The sequence below is a fragment of the Triticum aestivum genome, chromosome 4B (assembly GCF_018294505.1).
Source record: "Triticum aestivum cultivar Chinese Spring chromosome 4B, IWGSC CS RefSeq v2.1, whole genome shotgun sequence".
In the NCBI taxonomy this organism is placed as follows: Eukaryota; Viridiplantae; Streptophyta; class Magnoliopsida; order Poales; family Poaceae; genus Triticum; species Triticum aestivum.
Genome location: NC_057804.1, coordinates 413,137,281 through 413,146,602, shown reverse-complemented (window position 1 = coordinate 413,146,602; position 9,322 = coordinate 413,137,281).

Here is a 9,322-nt window from a genome sequence, read left to right as displayed (position 1 = left end):
GCTTGGGACAGACTAGGCACACGTGGCCCGGTGTACCGAGTGGCACCCGGTTGGTGGGCTCGGGAACCCTGTACACATCGTTTGGGGCCGTGAGCGACACCCCGGCCGGATCTCCTTGCGGATGGAACCCGAATAGGCGATAAACCTGGACTAGAGTCTTGTGTGGTTAGTCAGGTCGTGGCCGACACCCTCGCCAGGCTTCCGCTTGAAGGTTGCCGAGATACATGACGTGTACATGGCGGTAAGTGGCGAGAGCGTGTGTGAAGAAGTACACCCCTGCAGGGTTAACATGATCTATTCGAATAGCCGGGTCCGCGGTTATGGACTTCTTGGATGCTTACATGGTACATAGACAACTTGAAGTGGATACTATAAAATGCTCAAGACAAGTGTGAGTGCTATGGATGGCCTTCTCGTAGGGAGACGGGGATGAATCCATAGTAGTGTATTGTGTGGTGATTAGTGGACTCGTGTACGTTGTTTCACCTCAAGAGTTTCTGGTAGTCGTAGAACAGGATAGCCACAGAGTCAAAGCTGGCTTGCTGCAACTAAACCCCACATTACCCTCTTGATACAATGCATGTATGATAGGATCTGATGTAAGTCTTGCTGAGTACCTTTGTACTCATGTTGCTTTATTTATGTTTTTGCAGCGGAGACTTCGGTCTTACTAGTGTTCTCGTGGACTTCGACTAGTAGCTAGTACCTCAGCTACGATCTTGATCGGATGTTGTAGATAGTCAGGCTCTTCAGCCTTTTTCATTTGTAGATGTCTGTACCCAGACATGTAATGCTTCCGCTTGTTGCTTGTATGCTCTGTATGATGGGTCTTGTGACCCCTGTTTGCAATAATGCTATGACGGCTCTTCTGAGCCTTTATCTATATGAGTTGTTGAGTTATGCTGTGATGCCATGTTGTACAGCACATACTTGCATGTTATGCGTACGTGTAATGTGTATTGCTATGTGTGGGATCTGACTATCTAGTTGTTTATTCTTAGTAGCCTCTCTTACCGGGAAATGTCTCCTAGTGCTTCCACTGAGCCCTGGTAGCTTGCTACTGCTCCGGAACACTTAGGCTGGCCGGCATGTGTCCTTCTTCGATCCTGTGTCTGTCCCTTCGGGGAAATGTCACGCGATGAATACCGGAGTCCTGCTAGCCCGCTACAGCCCGGTTCACCGGAGTCCTGTTAGCCCAGTGCTACAGCCTGGATTCACTCGCTGATGACCGACACGTTCGATGCTGGGTCATGAATGCCTGTCCCTGTAAGTTAGTGCCACTTTGGGTTTACGACTAGCCATGTCAGCCCGGGCTCTTTATCATATGGATGCTAGCGACACCATCATATACGTGTGCCAAAATGCGCAAACGGTCCCGGGCAAAGGTAAGGCGACACCCGTGGGGATACCGTGCGTGAGGCCGCAAAGCGATATGAGGTGTTACATGCTAGATCAATGTGGCATCGAGTCGGGGTCCTGACAATAAGCCCATCACGAAGGGATCAATCGAGAAGCTTAGCCCCCGAAGGAAGTGAGATGTGAACACCACGCTCTCACCGGGATGGGGAGTGGGAATGGCCTGCCCTTGAGCAGGCAGCCTATGAGAGATCTCGCTGGTTAGATACCTGGCATCTCTCAGCTTTCGCACATCTTCTTCCGTAACGGAGGAAGGCATCCACCGGCCTTGAAGGTCGGAGCCGGACACCGTCGAAGGTCCGAAGCGCCTAAAACTAGGGCTTTGGGTGTTGGAACTCGAAGCGAGGGGCAGATTCGATTGGATTGAAAAGAAAGGAGTCGAGCCTTGGTCTCTTTATAAATGAGTTGAATACCAAGAGCCCTCCCCATAACCGTTTGGGACTCGCTTTCAATTAGGGAGTCATACCAAAGGCACGGTTGGGTTACCCACGCCCGTATTGATGAGAATCCCGGAATAAGGGGACACGATCTCTGCTTTGGCAAGACATGCCAAGGAAACCGCCTTGCTAAATGCACTGAGGTGGAACAGTAAAATGATTCGAATAAAGGCTTGCCGTAGCGTGATGTCACGCTGCGGAATACGTCAGCAGATTAGATTGGTGCAGATATTATTCTCTCTACGGTGGTATGTGGAACTTATTTTGCAGAGCCGGACACTATCCTTGTGTTCAACATCTTCTATGAAGTATTCAGAGGAGGAACCCGCCTTGCAATGCCGAAGACAATTTGCGCACCGGACTCGTCATAATTGAAGCCTGGTTTAGGGGCTACTGAGGGAGTCCTGGATTAGGGGGTGTCCGGATGGCCGGACTATGACCTTTGGCCGGACTCCCAGACTGTGAAGATACAAGATTGAAGACTCCGTCCCGTGTCCGGATAGGAGTTATCTTGGCATGGAAGGCAAGCTTGACGATATGATATGAAGATCTCCTCGCATTGTAACCGACTCTATGTAACCCTAGCCCTCTCCGGTGTCTATATAAACCGGAGAGTTTTAGTCCGTAGGATGAAAAAACAATCATACCATAGGCTAGCTTCTAGGGTTTAGCCTCTCTGATCTCATGGTAGATCAACTCTTGTACTACCCATATCATCAATATTAATCAAGCAGGAGTAGGGTTTTACCTCCATCGAGAGGGCCCGAACCTGGGTAAAAACATCGTGTCCCTTGTCTCCTGTTACCATCCGCCTAGACACACATTTCGGGACCCCCTACCCGAGATCCGCTGGTTTTGACACCAACAGACGCGCAAGAGGCGAGGTCCGAATCTCGAGCGACTCGCGAGGAGCTCCAACAGGCCGGACAGATAGTGGCTGGTAAGCCCTTTCTTTTACAGTCTAAGTTTGGTGATCAGAGGTATGCCTTACTTAATTGACTATGGAGTTCTCCAGACTCCATAGCGGATCTACCAAAGAGCGTCGCTGGCGCAACCCAATTCTATTGGGCCCAGGAGGGGCATGCGACAAAGAAGCTGTTCTGGTCGCAATATGCAACACAGATCAACGTTGCTGAATGACTAGATGACACAGTGGGACGAGCTGCATAAGATGTCCGGAGCAGCCATGAAGGAGATTATACTTCGGCTATGGCCGGTTGAATCCGTTCCGAGCAGTTATTTTGGCCTAGTGCGGCAACTCGTCGATGCCGTTCCCCGAATTGATGCCATCAAACGGTCAGTGTGCATAGAAGGTGCATAGAGGACCTTCGCCCGTGTCAAGGTGCACTAGGCCAAGATGAAAGCCACCGTTGTCGCCGTGGAGGGTCCTCGCAAAGGCAAGGACCACCGCACACCGGAGCGTTATTTAAACAATGTCCTAGAGGGTGCTCGTTTGATAGAGGGTCAATGCTCAAAGGACATCATATTCGAATGAATGTATTCGAACGACCCGTCTGCGTGTATTATAGATATTAAGTCTTTGTAATATATTTGCAACATTATCTGAAATTTCTTTCCTCCTGTGCGACCATTTTTGTATGCCTGAGAGTTTTTCAGTTGTCGGCTTCTACCCCCACATAGATTCTACGGGGGTGTTTGGAATGGCACATGAACACTCTTGACCGAACATCTTGGTCCGTGATGTAGGAGTCAATGCGTCAAACTAGGCAATCAGACTATATGGTTTTACTGCTCTCACTTAGCCATATAAGTTTGATGATGGGGCTATAAAATAGCCCCTGCTACGTATGTGACTATCCGAATGCGGATGCATTACGTATATGACTAGAAAAACAATCCTTCATTTAAAGCGGAAAAATTGTTAAAGATTTAGTAAGTCACCGAACTGCTGACCAGCTCTCGCCGCATCATGACAGTCAGTTTTCGGCTCTCTCTACTAAGGTGCTTGACCGGATGAGCCAGAAACACAATCGCAGTAGTTCTCCCTTTACTACCCTAGCTGAACAAACGGAACGTAAGGTAGCAAGCACAAGAGCCGAGCAACCCAACTATTAACCAAAGACATGATTCGGAGCCGATGCATATAATGCCTAGCTTGGGACGCTGAAGTGTGCTACAAGGCTGTTCGGACTTTCGTTTAACGGCTCATAAGTGGCCATATAGAGCCCCTGGCAATGGGTGTATGTTTGACAACTGAACAGACGGACTACAGTTTGATAAATAAAGTTGATACCGAAAAATTGTCACTACTATAATCTGATTGATACGTCAAGACGTGATCTTACAGAGGGTACGACAAGTACCGAAATCATTTTACATGCCGGGGGTATAATAATAAGGAGAAAAGCTTAGTACATGTCCTTTTTAAATAAGGTTTTATCCGAAGAGTCCTTTGGATGTCCTGCCGCACGTCTGCGCCGCTTTTGCCTTGTAGAGAGGGGTTCCTTGAAGGGAACAATCTTCTATTTGCCGTACGAAACCGGGCTCGGAGTGAGTCATTGTAAGTTCATAGGATACATGGGATCGAATGTGCCTATGGTAAAAAGATGAGTGGAAGATTGTATAGGGTCGAGCCATACTATAGACCTTCCGTATTGTGCCTCCGTTGATGCCCAAGGTATTTTGAGTGCATAACGATGCATGCGCGGTATGAATCCCGCGAGTGTGCGCAGTGATTGACAGAGGTGAAACTGCTTGTCTAGCTTTGGATGTACCAAGCCACTAGCTTGCGGGACTGACCGGACTCTTTTAACAAGGTCCGGTGGCTTGATGACCGACAAGGTGTGCAACTTAAGTGGGCCGCTCTGTACCTTGGTTGCAAGAGCTGCAGTGTGCTCCTCTATGCAGAGGGAGCGTTCCGTGTTTCCATTGACTATTATAACACCGCGTGGACTGGGCATCTTGAGCTCTAGATAAGCATAGTGCAGCACCGCGTTGAATCAAGCAAAAGCGGTCCGTCCGAGCAGTGCGTGATGGTCACTTTGGAAGGGTACAATATCGAAGATAAAGTATTCACTTCGGAAGTTGTCGGGTGAGCCAAAGACAACTTCCAACGTTATTGAGCCTGAGCAGCGGGCCTCTACACCGGGTATTACTCCTTTAAAGGTAGTTTGCGTGGGCTTGATTCTTGATGGATCTATACCCATTTTGCGGATGGTATCCTGATAGAGCAGGTTAAGGTTGTTTCCACCGTCCATGATGACTCGTGTGAGATGGAATCCATCAATGATTGGATCGAGGACTAGAGCTGCCAATCCTCCATGACGGATACTGGTCGGATGGTCCTTTCGATCGAAGGTGATCGGGCAAGCCGACTATGGGTTGAATTTTGGGCCGATCGGCTCTACGGTGTAGACGTCCCTTAATGCGCGCTTGCTCTCCCGTTTGGGGATGTGTGTGACATAGATCATATTTACCGTTTTGACCTCAGGGGAAATTACTTTTGCCCCCCTGTGTTTGGTGGGCGAGGCTCTTCATCGTCGTCCTCGCTGGGCGGCCTTTTCCCCATGTGTTCGGCGTTGAGCTTGCCGGCCTGTTTAAACACCCAACAGTTTCTGTTGGTGTGATTGGCAGGTTTATCGGGGGTGCCATGAATCTGGCAAGGCCGATCAAGTATTCTGTCCAAACTAGATGGACCGTCTTTGTCTCCTTTGAATGGATTCTTCCGCTGATCGGATTTTGAGCCACTGAATCCGGTGTTCACCGATGTGTCTTCTGTATTTTTTATGCTTGTTCTTGTCACGTTGTGGCTTTCCATTGCCGTCCCTGGCTTCGGAGGTGCCTGGGTCATTGGTGCTATTGCTTCTACGAGCGAGCCAGCTATCTTCTCCCGCGCAGAAGCGGATCATAAGTGCAGTAAGGGCTGCCATGGACTTCGGTTTCTCTTGGCCGAGGTGTCAGGAGAGCCACTCATCTCGGATGCTATGTTTGAAGGCCGCGAGGGCTTCAGCATCCGGACAATCCACAATCTGGTTCTTTTTAATTAAGAACCTGGTCCAGAGCTTTCGGGCTGATTCACCGGGTTGCTGGATTATGTGACTAAGATCGTCGGCATCCGGGGGGCGAACATAGGTACCTTGGAAATTGTCTCTAAAGGCGTCCTCCAAGTCTTCCAGCTTCCAATAGAGTTTTCTGGGAGGCTATTCAGCCAATGCCGTGCCGGTCCCTTGAGTTTTAAGGGGAGGTACTTGATGGCATGTAGGTCATTACCGCAGGCCATGTGGATATGGAGAAGGAAGTCTTCAATCCATACTGCAGGATCTGTGGTGCCATCCTAGATTCAATGTTCACGGGTTTAAACACTTCTAGGAACTGCTGCTCCATTACCTCATCGGTGAAGCATAGAGGGTGTGCGGCTCCTCTGTATCGGGCGTCGTCATGTCGCAGTTCGGATGGAGTCCGTATGCGGTTTTCGGCCCGTGTGAGGTTGTGCTTATTGCGCGTGCGGCTCCTCTGTATCGGGCGTCGTCATGTCGCAGTTCGGATGGAGTCCGTATGCGGTTTTCGGCCCGTGTGAGTTTGTGCTTATTGCGCGAGGCCTGATGGTCGTCTTCTTGCGCTGGTGCACACCCTTGTGATCCATAAATTGATCTGGTATGACCGGTTCTATTGTCCAGGTCCTATCGTAGGTCGTGCGTGCGTCCTGCGGCCGCTGTTTCTCTGCCTCTAGGGCGAGGTGGCGCAGGTTGGTGTTCGGCTTGGGTTGCCGCTCTATCCCGACCACGAGGTGGTCGGTCAAGTCCGTCAGCTGTGATACACGCTGTCGCGATAGGCTCTAGGACCTCCTCATCGAATTGGGAGAGCAGCCTGCGCTTTGGGTAACTCTTAGTTGGACGCTCGAGGCCGTATTCCTCGGCTACCAGGACATTAGTCCATCTGTCATTCAGTAAGTCCCGATCGGCTTGAAGTTGCTGCCGCTTCTTTTTTAGGCTTCTTGCTGTGGCTATTAGCTGGTGCTTGAAGCGCTCTTGCTCGAGGGGGTCCTCTGGTACGATGAAGTCTTCGTCGCCCAGGCTCTCATCCACTTCGGAGGTCGGTAGGTAGTTACTATCCTTCGATCCCTCGTCCCCGATAGGATCATCAGGGTTGACTTGCCGCTCCTCCCACTCATCATGTTCAGATGTTGGTTTGATAGGGGCTTCTTGGTCTTCGGCATTATCCGGAGTATTGTTATCCCCGGTGCCAGTATTGCTATATTATTCTCGGTGTGGTTTAGAGTGGCGCCGCTGACGATAATGCTTTGGTGGTGCTACAGGAGAATTAACCTCGACTGGGTCCTTCCCACCTTCGCCGTCATCCTCTTTGGGTGTGTCCAGCATATACACGTCATATGTGGAAGTAGCCATCCAGCGTCCGGTAAGCGGCGGGTTCTGGCTTTGCTCTTCTCCGGCATCGTCATCCATGTCGTCGATGTCCTTGGAAGCGTAATCGAGCATGTCGGTTAAGTCCTTGACAGTGGATATGAAGTGGGTGGTGGGTGGGACATAAAATTCCCCTCTCTCGGCCCCTAGTGTGGGCTGGGCATAGTTCGGCAGTGATCCTTCTGTAATGGCGAGAGATCGCATTAAGTCTAGAGCCTCGTTTAAGAGTGAGGTCTGGACAGGGAAGCGAGAATCCGTGGAGCGGGGCGGGACAAGAGTTCGTTGGGCGAGCTCGTATACCACAGACCCAGAGAGTTCGGAGCTGGTGCACGGAGGCGAGTCCGGCTTGGTGAGGATAGAGGGAGCCTGGAGTGATTTTGGGCCGACCAGTGAAACAATCCCCTCCGTATCTCCGGTGTTGAGCTCTATGGCTGCGGAGAGTCCGTCGGGCTCTATACTCCCGTCTACGGACTCTATGGCTGTGAACCCTTGGAACATCAAGTCTCCTCGGATAATAGCGACGTAGTTTAGGTTTCCAAAACTGATCTAATGACCAGGGGCGTAGCTATCGATCTGCTCCAGGTGGCCAATCGAATTGGCACGCAGTGCGAAGCCGCCGAATACGAAGATTTGGTCGGGGAGAAAAGCCTCCCTCAGGGCGGTGCCATTGTGGATAGTTGATGGAGCCATCGAGCCTTCTGGTGACGACACAGTGGAACTCTCAATGAAAGCACCAATGTTAGTGTCAAAACCGACAGATCTCGGGTAGGGGGTCCCAAACTGTGTGTCTAAGGATTGAAGGTAACAAGGAGGCAGGGGAAACGATGTTTACCCAGGTTCGGGCCATCTTAATGGAGGTAATACCCTACTTCCTACTTGATTGACTTTGATGAGTATAGGGGTTACAAGAGTTGATCTACCACGAGATCGCAATGGCTAAACCCTAGATGTCTAGCCTATATGATTGTGATTCTGCCCTACAGACTAAACCCTCCAGTTTATATAGACACCGGAGGGATCCAGGGTTGTACAAAGTTGGTTACAGAGAAGGGAAGGTACATGATCCAAACACTAGGTTTGCCATCCATGCAAAGGAGAGTCCCATCCGGACACAGGGAAGGTTCTTCTATCTGGTATCCTCATGGCCCATCAGTCCGGCCCATACCACATAGCCCGGACGCCCGAGGACCCCTTAGTCCAGGACTCCCTCACTGACTGGAAGCCACCCTTTTTGTACATGCCTTGCCTCAGTTGCATGTAACCCCATGTACAAAGTCAGGCGCAGACCCTGAGCAACAGAGAAATAAACAAAGCGCTGGGGGCCCTCGACAAGTTGCATGCATGCATAAGCATATCATGAGCATTGCATCCTTATATTGATAAGGTTGCATCTGGCATCATTTTCATCTGCATAATCTACAGGCTTCTACCGTGGATTCAGTCCCCAAGAGGAGATGAGAAGACGAGCCAGCGTTGCGACCTCTGGCAAGCCAAACAGATAAGTTCTAGCTCTTATACATATGTATTCTATAAGTGCAAACTTGTGCATAGGAAAACCTCGCTGCTTTTTGAAACTTAGGTGCTCCCATCCTTTGACTCGAACGTTGCTTCAGTCAGGATGGTCATTGTGGCCTTTGATGAACAAAGATTGGCGGGGGGCTGGTCCCTCATTACGATTTGTGCCCGGCAAGCATAGATCCCCGACAGCCAAATAGAGGGTACCGGTAGGATATCCTACCAGGGAATCTCATTTATTTTAAATATAGAGGCATGCTACCTCTTGAGCTTGTGTTGGTTTTTCCCTTGAAGAGGAAAGGGTGATGCAGCAAAATAGAGTAAGTATTTACCTCAGTTTGAGAACCAAGGTATCAATCCAGTAGGAGACAATGCACAAGTCACCAAATACCTGCACAAACAATCAACAACTTGCACCCAACGCGATAAATGGGTTGTCAATCCCTTCAAGGTTACTTGCAAAACTGAGATCTGATAGAGATAGATAAACGGTAAAGTAAATATTTTTGGTATTTTTGGTTTATAGATTGGAAAGTAAAGATTGCAAATTAAAGGAACGGCGACAAAAATTGG